This window comes from Gymnoscopelus braueri (genome assembly GCF_963280865.1).
Source record: "Gymnoscopelus braueri genome assembly, chromosome: 17".
In the NCBI taxonomy this organism is placed as follows: domain Eukaryota; kingdom Metazoa; phylum Chordata; class Actinopteri; order Myctophiformes; family Myctophidae; genus Gymnoscopelus; species Gymnoscopelus braueri.
The window spans coordinates 41,180,941-41,191,037 of record NC_137617.1 but is presented as its reverse complement, the minus strand read 5'-3'; positions in this window follow the sequence as shown (position 1 = coordinate 41,191,037).

Below are 10,097 nucleotides of genomic sequence, written 5' to 3'. Positions count from 1 at the left end.
TTCTACTTTTACTCCACTACATCTCAAGGGCAAATATTGTACTTTTTACTGCACTACAATTATTCGAAAACTTTAGTCACAATCTATATTTGACAAATTTGAAAACTTTTGAAAACAAGTGTCAAATGGGACATTCTGTATAATGTGTACTTTTACTTCTGGTACTTTAAGTATATTTTGATGCCAATGCTTTTGTACTTTTGCTCTAGTAAAATTTTGAATACAGTTCTACATTACTACATTTCTACTTTTACTTAAAGGGATATTTCCCCCCAGACATTGGGTCTGGGGGGCTCACATAAGCCTGAGTAGACGGTAAAATGACCCAAAGTTTTTTTGAAAGTGAAATATCCCTTTAAGTAAAAAATCTCATTACTTCTTCCACTTCTGCCAAACAGCTTCTGTTCTATGAGGGTTCTTGGCATGGAAAGTTTGTCATCTCCTGATAGTGACGAAAGAAAAAAAATTCAGTTGGTGCAATCACCACCAATCACCAGAGAACGTGCACATGTCTCAACCAGTACAGTGATGAGGCAGGGATTTGAGCTCAATTTGGCTTGGGAATTGCTGGGATCCGGCCAGCCAGACCTCATAAACTGGGGCAGGCTTTCGCCGGAGGTGACGGCCAATCAGCACGCCGTGAGCGTGACGTTGTACTAATTTGGGTGTTGACGTCACCAACAAGCTCTTGAGCTCTTCATATAAGACGGAGCATGTTTTGTCCATGCATGCACACAAGATGTTCAGCCCGCATCCCCAACTTGTCGGTTCCCATCATAGGAAGCAGCGCGTAAACAAAAAGATATGGGATGCCCGTTGTGTCAAGTTTACACAGATCTATGGGCAGGGCATCAGCAGCACCTTCGGCAGCAGCTATGCACCGATGTCAACAAGAGTGAAACCACTGTGGGCGTCTAAAGGTATCAACCCCTTGTTGTATAGCAATGAGGTTCTGGCGGAGAGGAATGCCAAGCTCACCCAGCAGATAAACAGGATGAGGGTCGGTGACTCGGATTACAAGGGAGGAATTGGGATGAATGACTTGTCTTTTTATGAACCAGATCACAAGTTAGGAGAGATGATCCCGGACTGGAGAAAATACGAACCAGAAGATTACAAGGGTGCGGCAGTAGACACGCAGATGGGTCTGATGACAGCGATGCCCCGGGACACATTTATCGGAGGAGGAGCAGAGACGAGCCAGTTCAAATCCTTTTTCTCTAGATCGTCCTGGGACGGACCGTCCAGTAGCACCTCTGGACTGGATGAGGAGAGCCAGCTGATTGCAGAAAATCAGGCTTTGGCACAGGAGCTCACCTCAGCTTACAGGGGATCAGCACAACATATTAACGAGGTAATCTCAGAGAATACCAAATTGGAAGAGGAGAAACAGGAGCTGATTCTATACATGAAGGATATGATGAACAACGCAATGGCCATGTTCCAGGAAGTGAAAGAGTCCTTCCCGAACGAAAAGGTCTTGACAAAATTGGAAGCTGCAACAAAGGAGCCGACCACCAAGGAAGTGAAAGAGAACCTCGTAGGTGTCTTTGAGAAAATCTTCAACTCGATGACAGATGATCAAAAGCGAACCAGGGCAGATTTCGAAGAGCACTTCAAGGAGGTGATGTCAGAAATCCAGTATTTCAGAGATGAGATGGCTGCGAGAGACAAGGAACAGGACGAGGAGAGAAGGGAACTGGTTAAAGAAAACAAGACTTTGGCAGAAAGGTTTAACAAAGCAGTGCAGAAGGCCAAAGACACAGATGAAAAACTGGACACTTTAAGGACTGAGTTCCAGGAAGTGAAAAAATCCCTCCTCTCAAGCCAACAGGCCCTGAAGGAGACTAGAGAAGAGAATGCCACGATCCTGTCAAACCTGGACATTACCACAAATAAATTGAAGTCCAAAGAATCAAATTGGGAAGAGGAGAAAGAACGAGTACATGAGGGCTACAGGGATGAGTTGTCTGAGAAAGACAAGACCTGGAAGAAGCATGGACAGAAACTGGTTAGGGAAAATAACGCGTTAGCTGAAAGGTGTAACGCTATAACGCAAAAGCTAAGCAAAAAAACTAGATTGCTTGAAACCTCAATGAATGACTTAAAGCAACTGAATGAGTCCCGCGAGGCAGAAAAGCAAAAAAAGGAGGAAAGTATAGAAGAGAATAGAAAACTAAGGGAAGAATTTCTTCAAAAGCAGAAGACAATTGACGAAAAGCACAGTATAGATATGGATGCAAAAAACACTAACCTCAGGGCTAGCACTGTCGCTGGAGTTGCTAAAAAGTGAATCTACTCACATAAAAATACTCTGATGAAAGTTGAAATACCATTTCTAACATTTTACTCAATTATAAAAGCACAATTCCGCATTTTTATTATGTATACAGGCACAGGTGTTCAACACCGGTACACAACTAACTAAGCCTAAATCAGGCATAACTTCAGCCCCCAGCCTTAAACCTCACGTCTAAATGCTTAGTTAGTCCTAATCCTAACGCTAAACCTGAATGTTTTTCTAATTGTACCTTAGAGGAATTTTTCACTTACAAAAAAACTTTGGGTCATTTTATCGTCTACTCAGGCTTTTGTGAGCCCCCCTGACAGTTTTTAAGTTGCTTGATTCATTATTTAGATATTTGATATTCATTTTATCAGACACGCCCCCTTCCTATACAAACCCATTATAACTTAAAACTCTCATTTTTAACATGTTAGATTCATCAAAAACACCCATCCTTGGTTCTGGTGACTCACCCTGCTCTCCTAATACGTGAGGGGGCCGTGTTTGTTCGATAACTTTTTTCATTTATTTTATTTAATTTTTTTATTGTATTAAATTATTTTCATTTTCAGAAAAAAATATTTAAAATAAATGAAAAAAGTTATAAAAAAAACACGCCCCCTCGCGTATTAGGAGGGCAGGGTGAGTCACCAGAACCAAGGACGGGTGTTTTTGATGAATCGAACATGTTAAAAATGAGAGTTTGAAGTTATAATGGGTTTGTATAGGAAGGGGGCGTGTCTGATAAAATGAATATCAAATATCTAAATACTGAATCAAGCAACTTAAAAACGGTCTGGGGGGCTCACAAAAGCCTGAGTAGATGATAAAATGACCCAAAGTTTTTTTGAAAGTGAAATATCCCTTTAAGTCTGTCACTGCCTTCTTCAAAAGGCTCTGTGGGGCAGAGTACACGTCTGACAACAGCTAGGCCCTCCAATCACACATAATTACAGTATATTCAGTTCTTCTTTCCTGTGCTGCTGAGCTTGAACTAAAATAAATACGTGGGAGATAGAATACTGATGTGTAGTGGCACTATAAGATGCTGAGTTATTTTTGTGTTCTTTTTTTATATCCATGTTTTTAAAAGCCAGGTATACACACTTCCTTCTTCACTTACTGGCCTACCTAAGTGCATTTACTTATTACGTAAGTACTGTACTTGACTACAATTTTGATGCACTTTTACTTTCGTTGAGTATGTCCATTTTTCAATACTTTCTACTTTTACTCCGCTACATCTCAAGGGCAAATATTGTACTTTTTATTACTGCACTACAATTATTCGAAAACTTTAGTCACAATCTATTTTCGAAATATTTTGACAAATTTGAAAACTTTTGAAAAAAAAGTGTCAAATGGGACATTCTGTATAATGTGTACTTTTACTTCTGGTACTTTAAGTATATTTTGATTCCAATGCTTTTGTACTTTTGCTCAAGTAAATTTTTTTCTTTTTTTAATACAGTTCTACATTACTACATTTCTACTTTTACTTAAAGGGATATTTCACTTTAAAAAAAACATTGGGTCTCGGGGGCTCACATAAGCCTGAGTAGACGATAAAATGACCCAAAGTTTTTTTGAAAGTGAAATATCCCTTTAAGTAAAAAATCTCATTACTTCTTCCACTTCTGCCAAACAGCTTCTGTTCTATGAGGGTTCTTGGCATGGAAAGTTTGTCATCTCCTGATAGTGACCAAAAAAAAAAAATCAGTTGGTGCAATCACCACCAATCACCAGAGAACGTGCACAATGTCTCAACCAGTACAGTGATGAGGCAGGGATTTGAGCTCAATTTGGCTTGGGAATTGCTGGGATGCGGCCAGCCAGACCTCATAAACTGGGGCAGGCATTCGCCGGAGATGATGGCCAATCAGCACAGCCGTGAGCGTGACGTTGTACTAATTTGGGTGTTACTGTTGACGTCACCAACAAGCTCTTGAGCTCTTCATATAAGACGGAGCATGTTTTGTCCATGCATGCACACAAGATGTTCAGCCCGCATCCCCAACTCGTCGGTTCCCATCAAAGGAAGCAGCGCATAAACAAAAAGATATGGGATGCCCGTTGTGTCAAGTTTACACAGATCTATGGGCAGGGCCTCAGCAGCACCTTCGGCAGCAGCTATGCACCGATGTCAACAAGAGTGAAACCACTGTGGGCGTCTAAAGGTATCAACCCCTTGTTGTATAGCAATGAGGTTCTGGCGGAGAGGAATGCCAAGCTCACCCAGCAGATAAACAGGATGAGGGTCGGTGACTCGGATTACAAGGGAGGAATTGAGATGAATGACTTGTCTTTTTATGAACCAGATCACAAGATAGGACAGATGATCCCGGACTGGAGAAAATACGAACCAGAAGATTACAAGGGTGTGGCAGTAGACACGCAGATGGGTCTGATGACAGCGATGCCCCGGGACACATTTAAATCCTTTTTCTCTAGGTCGTCCTCGGACGGGCCGTCCAGCAGCACCTCTGGACTCGATGAGGAGAGCCAGCTGATTGCAGAAAATCAGGCTTTGGCACAGGAGCTCACCTCAGCTTACAAGGGATCAGCACAACATATTAACGAGGTCATCTCAGAGAATACCAAATTGGAAGAGGAGAAACAGGAGCTGATTCTATACATGAAGGATATGATGAACAACGCAATGGCCATGTTCCAGGAAGTGAAAGAGTCCTTCCCGGACGAAAAGGTCTTGACAAAATTGGAAGCTGCAACAAAGGAGCCGACCACCAAGGAAGTGAAAGAGAACCTCGTAGGTGTCTTTGAGAAGATCTTCAACTCGATGACAGATGATCAAAAGCGAACCAGGGCAGATTTCGAAGAGCACTTCAAGGAGGTGATGTCAGAACTCCAGTATTTCAGAGATGAGATGGCTGCGAGAGACAAGGAACAGGACGAGGAGAGAAAGGAACTGGTTAAAGAAAACAAGACTTTGGCAGAAAGGTTTAACAAAGCAGTGCAGAAGGCCAAAGACACAGAGGAAAAACTGGACACTTTAAGGACTGAGTTCCAGGAAGTGAAAAAATCCCTCCTCTCAAGCCAACAGGCCCTGAAGGAGACTAGAGAAGAGAATGCCAAGATCCTGTCAAACCTGGACATTACCACAAATAAATTGAAGTCCAAAGAATCAAATTGGGAAGAGGAGAAAGAACGAGTACATGAGGGCTACAGGGATGAGTTGTCTGAGAAAGACAAGACCTGGAAGAAGCATGGACAGAAACTGGTTAGGGAAAATAACGCGTTAGCTGAAAGGTGTAACGCTATAACGCAAAAGCTAAGCAAAAAAACTAGATCGCTTGAAACCTCAATGAATGACTTAAAGCAACTGAACGAGTCCCTCGAGGCAGAAAAGCAAAAAAAGGAGGAAAGTATAGAAGAGAATAGAAAACTAAAGGAAGAATTTCTTCAAAAGCAGAAGACAATTGACAAAAAGCACAGTATGGATATGGATGCAAAATCGATCGCAATCAAAAAACTCCAGGCAGAGGTGAAGGAACAGAATGATGAGCGGGACAAAAAGAAGAAGAAAACGAAAAAGTGACTCAAGTCAACCTTTATATTATTTTTATTTATTCTCTTTCTGTGGAGGGTAGGCCAACAGTGGGGGGTTTGGCAGTAACTGGTGATACAAAGATGAAGATCTGACTGATGAGCAGGAGGCAGTGCAGTGGCTGCAAACACTGACTGAAAGGATAAGTTTGACTTGAGAAGATTCTTATGGCACGTATACTTGCACATAATGATCTTTCTGCTAGGTATACCGTATAATAACTGTATATTCTGTATATACCGGCTGCTAAATTATTCTCCCATCATATTCTTCTGCACATTATTTTTTACAGCCTGGGTCTGTATGAGGCGAACCGTCAAGGAATGGGTCTATCGGGGGTGGCGTATCCGGTTAGTAAGCCATGTTAGGGTAAGACACATCACAACATGGCAAGACGCATCACCATATAGCTCATCGCCATTTGGTTTAAATGGCTCTAAACGTGGAGGTGAACCAGGAAGACGTCGAGGCACACTCAAGAAGGAACAATATTAGGCTCATGGGAATACCAGAGGGAAAACAAGGACCTAGAGTCCTAGAGATCTCCAAACTCCTAGCTTAAGAGTTTTCTCTGGAGGAGAAACCTCTGGTAGACTGTGAACACATGATGAACCTCTATACAAGACTAAACCCTTATACACTTTGTTAGACCACGAAAATAGCTAATCTACAAGCTCACGACGCATTGCAACACTGCTCTCTGATGGTCGGACCGAGAGTAGCTTTCACTAAAGTCAGAGAGAGACGCTGCGATGACAACCAGACATCAGATATGGACTGCATGGTGTACCCAGCCGGATTGATGGTGGATTTCACATGGATATGAAAGAATGTCATAAATTGACAAAAAGAAGGCTCAAGGTTACGTCAAACATTTGCACAGTCACGGTAGGATACAACAACAGATGGGACACGATAGACACAAGATCTCACAGTTAAGGGACAATGGACTGCCTATGTTGACACACACAGCCTGTGTTGAGTGATGATGGGTGGACACAGGCTGGTTCAGTCAGGTGCCATGCAACTGTTTATACTTAACAAATATATGTCAAAACTGATTAGGGTTAAATATTCAATTCGCTTAGACATTTTAAAATCCTCATCCACTTTAATTTAATGAGCCGGCCAGATAGCCTATTTTTGGCTTGTTCAAGGCTTCATTGTCCATGACATTACCTGACCTAATGCAAACTAGCATCCAATGAAGGGATCATATTACTGGGGTAATATCTTCTCTATTCCTTTTGTTCCTTGTTCCTGTTTTTAAGTTTTGTTTTTAATCTCAAAAGTAGTAAGTATTATGTACAGAATAGGCTAACCATTCCAATCACTGCAATTTGCCCAGGCCGTTTCAAGATTTGAGAATATAATTTGGCAATCTGGGAAGATATATGGCAATTCTTTCATTACTCCATTGCCCATGGCAGGATCTGAGTTGTAAATGAAATATTTTTTTATTTGACATTTAATGTTTTTGTATATTCAAATCTAAGAAAAGGGACTTTTTAAAAGTGAGTTATTACTTTATAGAAGAATAGTAGTTTTAACCAGGTTTAACAGTAACAGCTCAGGGTCGCCACAGCTCATCTTCCTCTGTCACACCAGCCACCTGCAAGTTCTCTCTCACCGGATCCATAAACATCCTCTTTGGCCTTGCTCTTGTCTTGGAGCTTTCTTCCAACGTACCCCTCATCCCTCCTCCACACATTTCCAAACGATATCAACCTCGCCTCTCTTGCTTTACTTCTAACCTGGGCTGATCCTCTAATGTAGTCATTTCTGATCATCAGTGGTGGAAAGTAACTAAGTACATTTACTTAAGTACTGTACTTAAGTACAATTTTGAGGTATTTGTACTTTACTTGAGTATTTCCAATTTTCAATACTTTTACTTCTATTCCACTACATCTCAGAGGCAAATATTGTACTTTTACTCCACTACAATTATTTGAAAACTTTAGTTACTAGTTACTTTTCAGATATAAATTATGATATAACGAAACATACGTTAACCACTTTAGCCCTATTTTATACCTAGGCTATTTGAAAATAGCCGATCTACAAGCTCACAACGCGTCGCTATGCGACGCGTTGTGAGCTTGTAGATCTGCTATTTTCAAATATTTAGTACTTTTACTATTGGTACTTTAAGTACATTTTGATGCCAATACTTTTGTACTTTTACTCAAGTAAACTTTTAATTCTGGACTTTTAATTGTAACAGAGTATTTTTATATTGCAGTATTGGTACTTTTACTTAAGTAAATAATTTGAGTTACTTTTTCCACCACTGCTGATCATGTCCTCTATTCTGCCACCTCCAGCTCAGCCTCCATGTCTTTTCGTCAGTGCCACCTTTTCCGAGTCCTACAGCATGGCTGGTCTCACCACCATCTTATACGTCTCCCCCTCGCTCTTGCTGGTACCCTTCTGTCCCAAATCACACCTGACACTTCCTCCATCCTCCACCCTGCCTGTTGACACTTCCTCCACCCTGCCTGTACTCCCCACCTCTCTTCCACGTCCCCCATCACTTGATAGTTGACCCCAGGTATTTAATCCATTATGACCGGGAATGTATCTGCTTCATTTTAAGATTTCTTTACTCGCTCATAGACTTTCTTTACAAGCTCATAGACTCGCTATGAGCTTGTATATCTGCTTTTTTTTTATCGTGGGAAATGTGTGCAAATCTTTGAATATATATATATATGTTTGAAAGCGAAAACTTTTAACTCCGATCTGTGCTTCTGGGGAGGGTCCCTGGAACAACATATTTTGAGACGGGGGTCCGCGGCCAAAATACGTATCATTTTGGGGGTCCTTGACATGGACAAGTTGGAGCACCACTGATATAGAACATACTGTTAGGATTTAGAAAACAATTTGGGATATGTATTTGGCCACGGACCCCCATCTCAAAATGTTTTGTTCCAGGGACCTCCAGGGACCCCCAGGAAGCAAAAGATTTGAGTTACAAATGTTCGCTTTAGAAATGTATATATTCAAAGGTTTGCACACATTTTCAAGATTTTTCTGTACAAGCTCATGAGCTTGTACAGTATATCTGCTATTTTTGAATAGCCAAAATCTTAAAATGACGCATATGCGTTCCCGGATTGAATGGGTTAAACTCCTTCGTTCACGCACATATAACAGCTCAGGTAAGTATAGATAGATATATAATAGATATCAATTTAAACATTATTGTTCGATATACTGTATGTGGTGAGTTGAAATGAACAAAAACGTCCCATCTCTACCGGATTGTTAAAACCATGTACATTTAGAGTTAAACTTACTTGTATCTATCGTATCTATATAGTATCTTATCTACTAGTGTCTTGTATTGACATAACATAACATTACAAAGTAAAGATCTGTGGTTAGTCCACCTTCACCCAAAGTTTTAAAAGCAGTGTGACCCAGATTTATTTATTTATATCCTATACATTAATTTCACTGGAGGTCCGGTGACCCCAGGGGACCTTGAGGAGAGTTATCTGTATATCTGAAAGCGTAAGAGTTTCATGTAGGATTGTTTGTTTTTCATCATTATTTTATTATGGAACACTTAAGTACATCTGTGCCGCACCTATTCGGTTGGTATCAGCTTGATATGTGTTTGGTTTTTGTTCATGCAGATTATTGGTCTACTACTGTATTGGGATCTGGTTCTCAAACTATTTTAATTTCAAGGACCCCGGTTTATGCCACGGACCCCCATGATATAATAAATCTATGGGACCTCAATCTATTCTACACTATAAAATCCTAACTCTGATACCAAAATGGAACCAAATGGTTCCAAATTTGGTACGCTCTTGGAAAAGACCCCCGGATCCCAGTTTGAGAACCCCTGATATAGGGAGATTAATGTAGGTTATACAACTTCAGGCCTGGGAGGGCCGTCACAACAGATTTCTAATGTTCTTTTATGTCAATATAAAATAATCTGAACGCAGAGGAAAATATGTTAATCTATGTCAATACAAGATAATCTGAACACAGAGGAAAGTATGTTAATCTATGTCAATACAAGATAATCTGAACACAGGAAAATGTTATTTCATGTCAATACAAGATAATCTGAACACAGGAAAATGTTATTTCATGTCAATACAAGATAATCTGAACACAGGAAAATGTTATTTCATGTCAATACAAGATAATCTGAACACAGAGCTCTAACTCTAGCCAGCTGGAATGTGTGTGATTTGAATAATCCGGAAAAGAGAGGGA